This window comes from Coturnix japonica, chromosome 6 (genome assembly GCF_001577835.2).
Source record: "Coturnix japonica isolate 7356 chromosome 6, Coturnix japonica 2.1, whole genome shotgun sequence".
In the NCBI taxonomy this organism is placed as follows: domain Eukaryota; kingdom Metazoa; phylum Chordata; class Aves; order Galliformes; family Phasianidae; genus Coturnix; species Coturnix japonica.
The window spans coordinates 7,830,739-7,847,835 of record NC_029521.1 but is presented as its reverse complement, the minus strand read 5'-3'; the positions used below and the strand labels follow the sequence as shown (position 1 = coordinate 7,847,835).

Below are 17,097 nucleotides of genomic sequence, written 5' to 3'. Positions count from 1 at the left end.
TTCAGTTTCTTTTCTGCCATTTCTGGTCTTGGATGCTACAGTGTAGTTACCTAGGGCTAATAACTTACTCAACAATACCTAAAGAGAACGTGACTGCAGCTAAGTATAACAGACACCATATAAAATACCTTCACTTGATAAGGATCTGGCACAATGAAAATTTCAATTAATGAAATCATAATGAAGAACGGAAAAAGATCAAATATCCAACTATAATCCCTGAAAGCTATCTAACATCTTACACATTGATTTTATCACAGCTTGGCAACCATGTGTGCTTTGTGATTCTAAGATATTCACAAAATATTTGTCACTGAGAGATCACAAAACAGAACTAGGATGGTCTACATCATTCTAGAGAGCAGAGTTGTCACAAACCTTTGATAAAACTCTAGCATGGAAATGTATACATAAGAAGTTCAAACATCTTAAAAAATAAGTAACTACAGTTTTGTCTGACTGATCCCCGAGGTTCAAAAAAGTGATGCATTGAGCTGCTTCAGATTCAGAACTGCTTCTCACCCACACTGTGGGTTTCAGCTTTAACCATAACTGTCCCCTCACGGATTTCTCCTCCAAGAGCAAACTCAATAAACCATGGCTGATTTTCAAGAATCCACAAGTTCACTGCAATGTTGTATTCCTATGCTAGACTTTACCAAAAGCTGACAAAGAAAAGCCCTAATATACCATACAGCATAGTAGAATCTGTATTTTATGATGTTGGCATGTTTAGACCGCAACAAGATGCGTACCTTTTCTTATGTTTACCCACATCCTGAATAAATGTCATGTAGAATGCAGTTTCAATTTCTCATCAATTGGGATTCACTTAACACTGCTCTATTTGAACTACATAAGGTTAAGAAAAAATGAAATGAACAGGATAGGTTCGTTGTCTTTTTTTTCCAGTACCCATGACTTTCTTCCAATATTATACACACACAAGTCTCTGAATAATCTTTGTTCAACAATACATGGAAGTATCACACACACACACACAGTATCACAGTCTTGTGCGGGTTGGAAGGGACCTTAGCGATCATCGAGCCCAACCCCCGGGATTCGAGCCTCTGTGTAGCAGAGCAGCACTTCTACCACTTGCGCCACAGGGGGGATTCGAACTCCGGGCCCCGGTGTTGCAAGGTGGCATTCCTACCACTGTGTCACCGGGGCACACTGTATACTCTGAAAAAACAGTATAGACACAGTTGTTCATTCTCTTGTTGAAAACCAATTTCAGATGGGAAAAAAAAAACAATCAAGAGAACAAAGAATCCCAAAAAGTAAAATCCCTCCCTACATAAAGTAATGTTACTTCATCACAAGGTTCTCCTTACATAACCAGACACACTCATTGTGCTTTGTGATGATTCTCTCAGAAATGTGACTTTAGCAAGGCAGGTTCACACATGAATTAGTTCCATAACTGACTGATCTTCGAATAACTTTAATACCTTATGCGGTGGAAGGAAAAGCCTTTAAATAGGGATTTTTGCGGGTGCTGAAAAAAACAGAATCTTGCGTTTTTATCTGACAGGAGAGCTACTAGCATCTCTTTGCCACTGCCCACATGAAAGGGGAAAGAAAATAGACAGCCACATCTAATAGGCGTCCTTGAAAAGTATTGCATATGGCAATCAACAGGATTTTAAAGTAACCTGAGAGCGATCTAAAACCCTTCAATATTTCCCACATTTTCAATTACTAAAATGTGATATAAGCTTAATTTTCTTCTCTAATGTTTATATCCACTTTTCCTAACATTTATGACTGAGTTGAAAATGTTACAAAATGGAAAATATGCTATTTTTGTTAAAAATTCATCATTGGTTTGTATAAATTTATAGTTTAAATAAAAATCAGGAAATTGCTGAAAGCAACCACAAACTCATGGCCCACAATAACTATGCATAATAAATTTATGGAATAATAAATTTAAGGAATCAAGTTAAATTGCTTCTAAAAAATCATGTTCATTTATGTTCAAAAGGAGTGTGAGAACTAAAATTCAAGCAATTTTAAAAGAGAGAAATTGAAGGCAACACAAACACTTTATGCCAACAACAGACAAACTATAACTCCAGATTTCTGTTCCACTTCAAACAGCCAGCCAAGAATAAAACCAGTGGTCTGAAACATCTTTAGAGGCAAAGCATTTAAATATTTAACATATTTGACTATAATTGGAGTCTTCTGATTCCATTATCACCATTTACAGTTTTATCATTATCTGAAGGGCCGCCTACAGGGTTATGACAGCATTTTCATCCTGAAGGCTGACTAAGGCTTCAGGGATTCTGGCTCTCAGTAGCAATGGAGTGTCCCTGCTGTGACAGCTTTGTGTTCACACAGACAGCCAGCGGTCCTTATTTCAGTTTTCTTCCGCCTTCACAAAGATCACGTAAAAATTTGTGATTACTAGGTCACATCTGGGGTTTGTGCATTGTTTTTATTTTTTAATTTATTACATAGACTTAGCAGAAGAACAATTATTTTGTCTAATGTTTCAGATTTTTTAATTCAAATTTTTGAGCTATTTTACGTATATGAAGTGCACCTTTTTCTGACTTTAAATATTTCTTGAATCAGCGTTAGCAAGATAAACAGCAACAAAGTATCATGGATTAATTTGCCTTATAGGTCATCAATCAGCAAAAAGTTTAAGAAAATACTTAACAGCTTTTAAGAATGCACTTAACCTTTACTTTAGGGCAACAACAAAAACCTGTTTATTACTGCATCAGTATTTGTGAATTTAAACCAGGCTGATCCAAAGAATTCTATGCCAACTTTTCACTAATGTCTTTTAAGCATATTTCCCAGATATTGAGCCTAATTGTTAAAGACGTGCAGTGTTAGCATCTCTGATATTATTTTTCTCTGTAGTAAATGCAAAATTAATCAGAAAAACTAACAATACAAGTAAGTTGCATGGGTGATCAAACAGCATAAGAAGTTAATGATAAACATAGACATACTTACTCCAAAAAGTAAAGACTAACCTAGATAGTCCTGAGAGTGGGGTCAGCCTATAATGTAATTTTCTTTCACTTGAAATTGCCTTGTTGGAATACTACATCAAGAAGAAACTACGAATGCCATAAAAAGACAAAGGAGTAGGTAGCTACAGGGTTTCTAGTAAACCACAGAACAGAGACTGGAGGAACTGTATTGGAACTGTTTTGATCCAAGAAAGACATGAAACAGCAAGATCTGTTGTGAAACAGGATGTCATGAAAGGTTCACTACTGTGCCTCACTTCTGCATATTATCATATTTTCGGGGGGATAAAAGGATGCGAATATTTGAATACTGTGCAGAAAATAACCATTAACCAAGTTATATGAACTTTTATAATTTAAACACAATCTCAAATTAGTAAAATTTTTCCTGCACCCTGACTGACAGATTTTTATCGAGTATATGAATCATCTTCTATTACTTCCAAAAAAACCCTACGTGCTATTTGGAAAAAGACCAAGGAAATGATCCTGCTGCAATACAAAATTCCAACCATCTTATCATTAAAATAAATCAGTCTCTTCCTCTCCCTTTTTGCTACTTGAAGTTCCTATTTTGACACGTTATACATCTGCGTTATTGAACCAGTTGCAATAAAGAATGAGAATTACATAAGGGAAAACCAAAGCTTCTCTAAGGTTGAATGTAACTTACCTGATGGGCAAAAAACAGGCAGACACAGGCTAATCATGCAATTATTAAAGCCATCACCAGTCAGAGACTGCACTGTCCAATAAAGTCTGTAACGCTATTGATTACTTCTGGGACTGAAGTCTCTCATCGGTGCTGTTCACTGTAAAAATATTTTGCCTAGGGCTAAATATCCACTGAACTGTTTAAGATGGTAAGAAATTCCCTACTTGCTCAGATCCGTGGTACATTTATATTTCAGATTTCATCAAAATATTAGCAGCTAATGAACACATTTGTCTTTCTACATTGATTCAGATATGCCTACTTACTTCTTACAAGCAAGTTATTTCATCAGTCATCTTCTAAAAGAATTACTCCCATTCGGAGTCTCTTATAGACACAAAGAAAAGAAGAAAAAAAAAAAAAAGAAAAAAAAACCAAAAAAACATGAAACCCTTCAGGAAAGAGTTCAAACTCTAAGACAATTCAGGAAAGCTAATGCAGAACTTGTACTTTCAAGGGAGCAAGATGTTATCATCAAAAGCAAGGAAGGACTGCTCTAACCATCAGCTACAGAAGAAGACAACTATTAAAAATCCACACGAACATCTAGTGAAATGATAATTTCCAACTGACAAGGATTCTGAATCTGGTGTTTAATATACAAGTTTGCTGAAGTAGTGAGAAAATGGAGATCTTGCCACATAAATTCAGACTTCAGAGCCAACAGCATTTAGTATTGGGAACAGACAAACCGGTCAACTTAGCATGGCATAAATACCAGCAAGATGTCAATTGCTAATAATATTAGGGTTCATCAATTTTGGAGTTGCCAATACGGAGAAGACTTAATATTCTTAGAACATGTGCAGAATTGCAGAACTCAGGCAGATAAACAGATGATTTCAGGCCCTCTGTGGCAGTGAAAGCCTGGCTGCTGTCCATCAGTAACAGTACAGCAATTTATCTCTATGGTACCTAAGCAACTACTCGTGCTTTTCTCAATTGCCATTTAGTGGGATCACACCCTCCTCTAGAGGAACCAACACTCCCTGGTGGCAGTGAGGGCTGCCTTCCTGACTCACTACCTTAGGCTCAGGTTAGCTCTCTAGCTACCAGCTGGTTTTGGCATCCACCATGGAATCCTTCAATTTGCATTTAGTCCACACAAAAATTAACACTGAGATCATGACTTGCTAAGCATAGTGCAGCAGCGCCACAAAATACACTTTTAAATATTCGTGTACACCTCAGGGCGAAAGACACTTTTAATGACTCCTGTGAACACATTCCCTACTCACAGATGTGAGCTAAAATGCATCTTAACTCCTTGCATTAATTCACTCTTCCCTATTAAAGCTACGTTTCCAGTAACCTTTGTGAAACTTCGCCTCACGCACTTGAATGAGCTCTGTATTTTTACTCACAGAAATATAACTGAGAAAACATCACACCTTTAAATACTATGCTGTTTTGTTATTGTTGGTTTGGTGTGGTTTTTTTTTCTAACTTTAGAATGATAACTTAGTAAAGATCTAAATAAACTAGTGAAGATGATAATTAGTCTTAACTGCTCTGAAAATATTTTTACTTTCTTGCATGTTCTCTTTGTCCAGGCTTAAGTTACATCATCACATGTGATTTACCCTTCTCTACACCTAGAATGACAGAAGAGTCAGCTCTGAAGTCATCTTCAAGCCCCCAAAATGGCCAACCAACTTCATTTACATCCTTCCAGAGAGGATTCAAAGCTCAATCAATATTCAATTGATAGAAAACCAAATCCACTCTTTCCATCTTCTCTCTCCTCACTCCACAACCTCAGATTCTCTTTGCAATGCATATTTTTCTACCTCCAATGTCCCTTCAATCAAGGACAGCTAATGCTACTGGCATTTTCCGAACTCTTGAAAGAAGTTTAACAAGGTTTACCAGGGGGAATAAGGCCAGTTCAATGTAAACACCACCAAAAGGCAAGAAATAATGATTGGCTTTGATATAGTTACTCTAATAATAACTTGGCAAAGAATTCCATTTCATGCCTTCCAGATGGCATTTTCATGGTCAGAAAAACAGCTACAGTCTGTCCAGTGGCAGATGCCTTTCTTATACAAAGACATACATGGCAAGAAACAAACACTCCTGATCCAGAAAACTTCCCAGTGTGAGTACATTGCAGTTCCATGTGCTGCCAGTATCTGCTATTAGAACTTTTGAGCTTACAGCTTGTTCTGAGGTCTGTGCTTACTGTAAGTCATACTGCCTGATACAATCTTTTATGCTGCCTGGAAGGCCACTTTTCCTTCCCTAAAGTCTTTTCAAATTTATTCTTTAGGACAACATAGTACTCATTTAAGCGTTTCCCTTGTTACTCATTTACCTAATTACCCCTTTAACAAGTCACATTTAGCTAAACATGGTAAGAAAAAAAAAAGAACAAAAGAAAACAAAAACTAGGAAAACACCTAGGAAAGCGCTGTCAGTTATCAGGTACAGTTCCAGGCAATTAGAAGTTGCTGAACTTACACCATACTAATACCATTACAACAGCATTCTCATTAGCATGTTTCACTGTAGCAGTGGATGCTATGCAAGCAGACTGATGCATCCTTTAAAACCCAGTCCTAGCTCAAGGAAGCTGAGAAGGCACAAGGCAGCAAGGAGAAATACACAGCTAGATGTTCAACAGTGCCCCAGAGCTTTAGTAGCTTCATGGTCATCACAATTTTACACTCATGGCTATGAGTCACCACAGAGGAAAGCAGCAGAAACTCCTCCTGATAGTGAGGACCAGCAGCGTCAGAGGGACAAAGGTACAGCTCTCAAACACAACAGAGAGACAGGGGCTGGCATGAGGTTTACCTCCTTTTGGAATCAACATTTTGCATCTGAGAGATCAGTCTTATCAAAATGATACCAGAAGTGTAACTCTAACACCAACACCAATGGAACCAATACATTCATTGTGACAGAAAACCGAGCTAAGCAGCAGCATCCTACCTGGGAACTGGATATTACAGACTTAAAGGCAGCCTAAGAAGCCTTACACAGTAGAGGGAACTCAGTTGTTACAACTTTGCATCTGTGTACACAGCTATCCCTCCTACGTCCTCAAACCATGTTTTGGTTCAAGAACAAATCATGACTAACAGGTGATACTCCTGCTCCCTCCCTGTGAAGGAATTCCAAACTGACAGATTCCACACACCCCAGCAGCGGCCACTTTATGCACTCAAACACCATGAAAATTACTTAATGCACCCCAAGGTACAGAAAGGTCATTGCTGGTTTTAAATGAGAGGAGAAGGCGGGCATTCAGGGTTATTACGCAAGAAAAATAAGCTTCATGTCAAGATAGAGGAATTAAAAAATACTAGTTTCCCAACTCCACTACAGCTTTAATAGGCACAGGAAACTACAGCTCAGGACTTTATTTAGCCTTACTGGTACTGTATTGAATCTTTCTTTCCACTAAGGTGGCAAGTAGCACAATCAGGCACACTGATGCTCACGCTCCAGGAAGAAAACCTGCCTCTCTCCTCTACCCGGATTTCAAAGCAAGATCAATTTTGCAAGAATATCATGGAATGTAATCAGAGGTACTCCTGGGAAAACAGATGAGCCTTTGCTTGTGGAAATCAAATTTAACATATCTTCAGAACCCTCTAACTAATTATAATTCCTAAAACTGTTTATTTTGAAAAGAACGTGCACAGCTGCCCCAGGCTGCCACTCCCCTAACCCCATACTGCCATCCGGCACCCTGCTGCACTCACCTGCAGTGGCATAAGGAAACAAAGGACCAGCTCTGAGAATCCAAGGCAAATTGACTTCATCTTTCATTCTTTTCTAAAGATGAGCAGATTTTGCAAACGCTCCGAGCATACAGATGCAGTATGCCTTCTGCTGATCATTTCCAACAAGGTAAAAAATGGGCTGTGGGTATCTAGAGACATTTGTCATTCACCCAATCACTCTTATCACTGTTACTCTGCCACTTCCCACTTCTTGTATTTCTCAGCCTCCCCTCAGCCTGTAATACTGCCAAATGCTGCCCCAGACAAGATATTGAGCAGGGTATTACTCCTTTTCCATCCCTCTGGCTCTATGCATACATACACCATTTGAATAGGTTCAGATTTGTGGACTACTAGCTGACATGACCTCATTAAAAAAAAAAAAACAACAAAACAACAACAAAAAAAACTTTCAGAACAAATATTGCTCTGATCTGCTCTGGAGACAAAAGAGAAACCAAAAAATTAAACATACTTTCTCTGCCTTAAGCAGTAAAAAAATCCACACACCTTAATTATTTTCTGCTACTTTCAACTTATTTTCTTTTGTCTGCTACACTATACTTGTATTTTTAATAACTGGGAAAAATACAAAGCTTCACATTGGAAGGGATGACTGTAGGCCATAGGACGTCTTTGGTTGGAAGGGACCTTGAAGCCCATTTAGATCCAACCTTCTGCCATGAGCAGGGTTGCTGCCCACCGCTCCATCCAGCCTGGCCTTGAGTGCTTGCAGATTTGGGGCATTCACAGCTTCTCTAAGCAACCTGTGCCTCACCAACCTCTGAGTAAATAATTTCCTCCTAACATTTGTTCTAAATGGTGGCATCATTACTTTTCATTACGTTCATCCGGTAAAACAACCTTGTAGAATGGCAGGGAGCTCTGTAGGAACTGTACTGCCCTTTGGAGCAAGCACTACCATCACAGGTGGACAATACCACCTGTTTAACCTAAGCCTCATATGCATTTTTTTATTTTTATACTAACTTTTTCTTCTGCAAAACTGTGGCATAAATTTCTAACACTACAGGTGTTTTGGTTCTCAGTTTTCCATTAAAAGGAAAGTTATTTGGTGACAGCCTGTGTTTCACTGCTGATATACTTAGATTAAGAAAGCCAAATGTAGATCATAATCTCTTGAATTTCCGGGGTTTGTTTTATTTGCTGCTTTATAATTCTGATCTTGTTTTCAATTATTGTATCGAACAGAGCAATAGGTTAATACTGCCACATATTTAAAGCTGAACTACACTGCAATCTGCTTTAACTCTTGTTCATAACTTCTGAATTTGCTGTCAATTTTTCTACTCAATATAATGCTGAAAAAAGCTCTCTGTAGGGTGGTCAACTTAATATTTGTCTTGTCTCAACCAACAGTGTTCTCAATAAAGAAATGGAATAAATCTTTGAAACGAGTACAAGAGAAACTTATAGTACTTTGGGATACTGATTCTAAGCTTTTATAAGAAGCTGTAACATTTGAAGTCAATTTATATTACGCTTGTGAAGGGGTTGTAGCAATATCCCTATTAATGCCCACATAAAAATCTCAGTTTCATGGCATCTGCTTTGGTGCACAAGGACTTGGGCATGCATCATCCACATCACACTTACAATCACACTGAAGCATAGCATCCAACATTCATTGCACAATTTCCGTCACTACTGGGTTTTCATACACATTTCCTGCTGTAGTATTAAGAAGAATTCATGCATGTTTCTTCTTACAAAGACTCTGCATTATGTTATGTTTTAAAACTGTTTCCAGCTGAGTAAATAGAAAAATCCTTCAAAACACCACAAGCAGATAATAAATAGAATTGTTACTGGTGCCAAGCAGTGATGATTATCTTTAATGATTTGAGTTGGTGATTAAATAATGGCTAATAATGGCTGCAGACTGAACTTTTCATTTCATGTCACTGCTATGACCAACTTTTATGCAAAAGTCTCACAATATTATACAATTTCCCTTTTCTCTCGTCTCTTTTATGTATTTCAATATGTTCCACACCATCAAGGAAGCCTTTCAATGTGATTATGATTACAGCTGCTGAATGGTTTGCAGCTAACACCATGGATGATTTTCTGTGTTGCACTTCAAAAAAGCACAGTGTAAAACTTCACAGCTCCAGTGAGGAGCAATGTGAATAACGGCAGCCCTGTTGCAAACCACTACAGCAAGCTATGAAAACTGCAGAAAACCAGGTGCAGATGTCAAGCATGTGGCAACTCCCTGTTATTCCCCACTCTGTCACTTTGTGCTAAGGCCCTTGGCCTGGAGTAGGCACAGCGCTCCATAGGGAACAGTCTGAACATCTGCTGTAGCACCGACACCTCTTCATGAAGACCAGCATCCTTTTTAGAGCCTCCATACAGAACTCCGACCATTGTGTAAACAGCACAGTGAGTAGGTCTGATTTTTTTTATTTTTTTTTTTAAATATAAGAAGAAGATTCTAAATCTAAATGGTTGGTAAATGAGGCAGTATCTCAGAAAAGGAGGAGAAACACAGTACACTGAGAACTTTAGATAAAAGCTACTTGTTCCTTTTAAGGCTATTAACTTGTTTTGTGTTGAGAAAAGAATCTGGAAAAAGATCTTACTGCAAACTGACATTAACATCTCTCTTCTTCCTGTTTCAGCAGCAAAACTGCCATCTTACGTGGGCTTTGTCTAACTCACACCTGTTTCTCAGTATTGTCCACACTCCGACTACTTAGGTTTTCTAATGAATCAGAATATCCATTATGCACCCAAGTCACTGCATTTCCATTCAATTATTCTTAATTTATTGTATTCTTAAAGAAATTAGAGTACAACCAACAAGCCGCACACAATTTCATTTCATTCAGAGATTTTACTCTGAGTCAGCAGTATGAATCACCTTAAAGCTCATGAACTACCAGCTTCATACAGCCAAACTGTAAACTGCTTTATTTTACATAATTCCCTTTTAACAAAAAGGCCTTTTTTTTTTTTCTTTTTTTTTTTTTCTTTTTAGCCCCCTAGAAATGTATTTCTGTTGGTAACGTTTCTAGAGCAATTAAAATGAGTTTCTGTATTAATTCGTATTTGTAGGCTTTGCAGCACAACATCGTCTCTCAAAAAAGAAATTCTTCAAATTGGGAAAAAATAAAGTAAAATGCATGTGACAGATGGAGTGCTCTCTGCATAGGGAACTGTCTGGATGGTCACACTCAGAGAGCTGCAGTCAATAGCTCAGTGTCCAGGTGGAGGGTGGTGACCAGTGGCATTCCTCACAGATCAGTACTATTTAACATCTACAGGACAAAGGGAAATGGCTTTGAACGGGAATAGGGCAGGTTTAGACTTGATATTAGTTAGAAATTATTTACTGTGAGAGTGGTGAGACACTGGAACAGGTGGCCCAGTGAGACCGGATGCATTCAAGGCAAGGCTGGATGAGGCTTCAAGCAACCTGCTCTAGTGGAGGTGTGCCTGCCTATAGCAGGGGGTTAGAACTAGATGATCTTAAAGGTCCTTTCCCTACCTGAACAATTCCATGATTCTAGGATAAATCTTAAAACAACAAAAACTCCTCCTGAAGAAGAAGGAGGCAGCTGCCCAGCCCCAGATGGCAACACAGTAAGACCAGCCTCAGCACCACCTCCCCCAGCCACACCAGATGTGCTCCTTTTTAATTTCTCCTTGCAAAACAGTTTTGCTGAAGAACGCTAGAGAAATATGGTGCAGAGTTTTTCAACTCCATCATGAAACTGCTCTGCAACACTACTTCATTTTGACTAGAAAAATATCTCACTCATTTTGTTAGAAAAGCATAAGGACTAAGAACGTATTTCCATACAAAGTAGATAATCTGGCCTGGAGCACATTGTTTTGCTTTATGTGAGGACTAACAAGACTCTCCAACATCTTCCAATAGATCATCGTATTCAAAACATACACTTCAAAACTGAGAAATATTTATTCTGAAGGAATCCCCTATAAAATAAATGCACAGATGTATTTTTGAAGCATGCAATTATGCATTTTAGTCTTCCAATCAACCACTGAACAATAATAATTCCTCATACACCTATAAGCAATGAGGTCTTCAAATTACCACTAGTCAGTCATTCCTTTGTTATTAGGTGAACATGGCAGACTCAGAGTTTGTTCAAAAGTTAAGGAGATGTGGGGTTTTACGGACATAGTGAGAAAGCATCGGAAGCAGGGTCCCCTGTACAGGCTCTCAGCTAGGTGTCCTTAATGCAGGACTCCTTACTCAAGCTTTGTTTTCCTCCCTCTAATGGCAGCATGCAATCAAATAGTTTTAGAGACCATAAGTCTAAACAGGAAGTTAAATCAATAAACTTCATCTTGTTTTAGCAATTTCCATCAGCACTGCAGAACTCTTCCAAAGAGCAAACAAGTGAAGACCAGAACGTAACCCAACAGGAAATTGGAAGAACTACTGGCTGTAGGGTGTAGAATGTGTGTATGTAAAGCAGATTCACTGTTCCACAAAGGGGAACATTCGATCTATATTAGCATATATGTGATTTTATATTTCCTAATACCCTGCAAAAAATGACTTTTACAAAAGAACGAAAAATCCCTTTTTCCCTTACAACTTTTGCTAAGCAATAACTTCATGTACCATACTTTGACTTTTCTAAATGTGTAACTTCCTGCAGAGACACTGAATGAGAACCACTAAAGGACAATGCTCGTAATCTGAGGTACAGATAACAACTAAATATTCTATAACTTATGATCTACATTTATTTTTCTTTTCAGCTTTTCATAAAGACAAAAGATGCTCCACTCTTTAGAGTAAATCCGCTTAAGATCAATAAAGCTGACTTTCCATTAATACAGTAATGCCCATACTCATTAGATTGTTTTAATCCTCGTTTCCACCACCACTCCTCCCACCCCACCAAATCCAGAAGATCAATAGTGAGAATAAAGTCTTTTCTTCCGAGCATGCCCCATGAAGAACCAAAGCAAGACAGAATTCACACATTTCTAACATAGTTAATACAAATCTCAGTTTCTTCTCCATCACTTCAAACAGTCACAACCACTGTTACATTACCAATATACCAGCTTTGCTGTTTATCACATTGCCTACATGCCAGTTTTTAGAACACAGCACAGTGCTTAACTGACTTTGTAATTGTACTCATAGGGCAGGTCTGATGACTGTCCTGTACTGTGAACTAGGGACCATCACTTTTGAATTTGAACTTCCCAGTGGTACAGAAGATGAGGAGACAATTAAAAGAGATAAAATAGAGCCCTTCTATCACTTTAAATAGACATTATCTGCAGTAATTAGACTCATTTTCTAAAGGGCAACTATAAAAACCCTTTCAAAGAAAAATCAATTTCTTGGACTTCTGCATGACCATAGCTGACATCTCATGTGATTTCATTTTCTGTGTGTCACAAGCTATTATTTTTTTTTCCACCAGATCCTCCAACAAATTTCTTGGAGATGCCCTTTAGGATTAATTCATGCATTCATACGTTGATCATTAGCTCATTTCTATAAAAAACCCTGTACAAAACATTCCAAAAGGTATTTTGTAATCATTCAGTGCTTCACACACATTCAGTTGAATAATCTGACTAAATTGCTTGAGTGCAAATATCCAATTTATGTTTTCATTATATAGAAATGAGCTCCTAAATTATTAATAAAAAAGCTCCTATTCACATATCCCATATCTGCCGAACTCTGCAGAAACCTGAAATGCTGCACTTTTGTCTGAAATCACATGGGATACTGACAGACTTGATGGAACATTCCAGACTAACGGGCTACAACAGTAATCAATAACTTCAGTAATTGAGCTGCTCTGTCCATTCTATACATAGGAGGAATAAAATGCCCTAGAAACATGTTTTTGTGAAATAATACTTAGGTGCTTGAATCCCTCTCCGCCTCTAAATTGTACAGAAACAGTAAGAATTGCTTTCAGTATGCTACGCCAGAGTAAAATTAGCAGCCTTAATCCCAGCAGAGTAAGGAATATATTGTTTTTAGCAATGTTCCTTCTCGTATAAAAGCAAGAAGCTTGTCTCTGCCACACTGCACCATGATGGGAAGCAGTGCCATGTCACATCTCAGCACACACAAGACACTCTTCGACCAAGTCCCACTACCAGGGAAATGTCAGGGCAGCAGCTGCTGCCAGAACCTCTAAAAGGAGAGGACAGGAACACAGTGCCAGCCTTCACCGTTCAGAGATCGCCTAGTGAGAATCACTATTTCTCATCCTGGAAGATAAGAGCTACAGCATAACCTACTTTTTCTAAAACATCCAGAGACTGCAGTGCAACATCTGCATTTACAGATTATTTCCATCTAAGCAAATTCTGTTTTCTGAATCACGTTTCAGTGGAACATGGCATTAGCAGGCAACAGAAGATTTTCCTAAGCACTACTAACCTAACATGGACCCGGTAAACAGACAGAGAAAAACAACCACCTCAGTGTCCCTTCTACAGCACTTCCACGCCCAAGTGTGAGCCAAAGCATAATGACCCTGAAAACCACCTGGTGGCTTGAGATTCCCCAGGACCTGGAGGGGGTAGGAGTATCACAGCATTTCTAACACAGTCTAGGTTCAAGTAGAATTGTTTTGTCCTTAGAGACACAGTGTTTTTCTTGTTAGCACTCAATCACAATTTTATTTGGCTTCCCTTCTCTCCTCTGGTGGCATGTAAATTACACATCAGAATAACATTCTGCATTAAGCTCTGTGACCAACTCTTAAAAGGCTACTTTATTTATAAAAAAGGGTGGTCCACAAAGCTGACACCTTTCTTTGTCAAGAATTTATGAACTACCTTTAAGCACCATTGAGCCTGATACATGGGTCACTTGCAAATCAGTTTTTCTTGCTGAATTATTACGCTATTAACTCCAGAGCTTTCTCAGCTTTACAAAGTGCACTTTCACAATGTGTGTAGAGGATGAATAACCTCAGTAAATTCCATTAGACAAAGGAACAATGATAGCATATTGCTGACTTCAGGATAACGAAAGCAACACTGGATTTCAGGCTGTTTTGACGTGACTAGCATTGTGTTCTCATCTGTTGAGATGAATGGTTTTCAAGCTCTCATCTTCAAGAAGCATATATGAAAAATGGATTCCAGGAGATGAGACAAGATTTTATTATTATTTATTACAGTAGCATCCATTTGTTCTATCATATAAAGTCTCATCATGCCTGATGTTTGATAAGCACAGAACACTCCCTGGCTCTGACAGCTTACTTTACAAAAGCACTCACAAGACAGGCAGAAGGAAGCATCAGAGCCCCATTTAGCACACTGGAAGCTGCATCACAGGTTGCATCTTTACCAAACTTTAATCACTTGCCCAAGAGTTGTGGTAGGTCCAAAATAAACACCTTTAGCCATATTCTTCTAAGGCAGTTTCTTTTATATAACAAGCACCCATCTCAGACCCACGTCTCATTAGCAGTACCTGGCATTCTAGCTGTTTGAGAAGTCAACACTTAAATTTCAGGTTTGGGATTTCACACTGCAGCACACACATTGTAAAGTTGCTGCTATCAGGTAAAACAAGCTCAAATATGGAGATTTTCATTTTCTCTAGGTACCTATTTTAGTTCTCATTGTGCCAAGAGCTGCTACACAAACCTGGTAGCATGCCTTAGTACCCTGCTGAAAATAAAAAGCTAACATAAAATCAACAGGTTCAGATCCAGCAGAAATCATAATCAGAGAGATTTCAGCCAAACGTTTTCATGCTTCAGAATCTGCTCACAAAGTTCATTAAACTACATTAATAGCAGCCTTCCAATAGGTGTAAGCTGTTCCTACACATTAATCAACACAGCTGAGATCCTTCAATGCAACAATCCCCAGTAATCATCTCAAACAAGTGCCCTAAACAACATAAAGAAAAATACCACAGAAATTAAGCAAGCTTCTTTTTTTTTTCCTTTTTCCCTCTCCTCCTGCTTCAAGCTTAAAATTAAAACACCAAGAACGCAGCATTTGAAAAAACCTTGAAAGCCATAGCGTCCCACTCACAAAGAAACAAAATTGCTTCTGATAGGTTCTTGGTAACAGCAGATAGAGTACTTACAGGTAGCCTAAGTGCCATATACAAAAAGAAGAGACAAACTCACCCAAGTGGCGAAGGGGCACCCCGACTATAAAGCATCTCTTTTCTGGAAGCAGCACAGAACAAAGAGACAATCTTACTTCACTGGTCTGCCCTTATATGACCACGTGGTGTCTCCACTCTGGGGATACTCCTTCTGATCACCTGGGGAGCACAGGCGCAATCAATTTGCCTGTACTCCTTGGGCCAGCCACACCCCTTCACCAGGTGCCCAATCACCAGTTCAAGCCATTACCTAACAGATCCTCTACACATGTGGAAGGCAAAGGAGACAAGAAAAGTTGTCCTCAAGGCAAAATACCCAAAGTATAATGGGTATTTTCCTTGTAAACCTTGTTTCTCAAGATGTGCCCAACAGCTAGTTGGCCATAATAATTATATAAGCACCTAAATTAAGTAAGGAGAAAAAGACATATTTGCTTATAATAAATCTTAACCTTTACAATAAAATACTATCCAAATGTCTTAGAGAAAAACATTTAAAAAAGCAGTATCTTGCTCACAATGTTAACAATAGCAACATGTTGGAAGATGAATGCTTAAAGCCAGGTTGTGTTTCTGTAATTCTTTCCTCTGCTCTCCTTCCCACTGTTGTATCTTTTTCTCTGTTCAGCATGTGGAGCAAAAAGTGCAGAGTGCCATGCATTAAAGCCATTTCAAGAAAAGAATCAGTGCATTGGCCTTTTAGACTGGTCTGCTTTCTGCAGTGCCACAACTACCACAGTTCAGCCCTTCAACTGCTTTGTGCCATGGACAATACACACACACCCCAGGGGTGTACCCACGTGAGCCAGTGTTGGAGCTACAGGCCAGCAGCCAGAAGCAGGGAGGTTCCCCTGTGCCCTGCTCCCATACACGCACTCTCTTGTTACATCCCAGCATTTTAGCGATGCTTCCTGAAGCCTGCAATGGGCAAATTCAGCTTGCTAAGTTCACAAAAATCTATTCACTTTTCTTCTTGACAGGTTCAAGTAGCAAAGTGAAGGAATCAAGTAAAATCTGGAGCCAGCACAAAGGGTGAAGTAAGGAACGTGCAGCCAGCACTCCCAGAGGATATAGTTGAGGTGTGACCACGTGTATGGGAGGAGGAAGCAGGGAAGTTTTTGAAGGAGGAATTGCTTTTTTTTTCCTTATAAATGGAAATGAGGGAGAAAATTTAATGAATGAGACCCAGAGAATGCAAGTAATACCAAAATGTGTAAATACTATTTACAAAACTCACTGCAAAACAGAATGATATATCAAGACAAACGCACGTTAAATGCCTGAAAAGTAAAATTTCCCTGTTTTGAAATTTAATAATTCTATGGCATTTATTTAACAATTGTAATGACAGGCAAACTTGTTCTAAAATCTCTGGGACTTCTGCTTCAGCACAGACCTGATCACTCTGCTTCACACAGCTGTGACTCCAAATGCTCTAAGTACATGCCAACACATCCCTACTGAATTAAGGCCTCACCAATGGAGGCTGCAACATTTTCTCAGTCAATAGGAGTTGAA

The 17,097-nt window shown here is 38.7% G+C and overlaps 1 long non-coding RNA gene across 1 annotated transcript in view; it reads right to left on the bottom strand.

The window, feature by feature from the left end:
• Positions 1-17,097, bottom strand: part of LOC107315661 — a 140,456-nt gene that overhangs the window by 65,670 nt on the left and 57,689 nt on the right. The gene's annotated exons all lie outside the window — the stretch shown is intronic.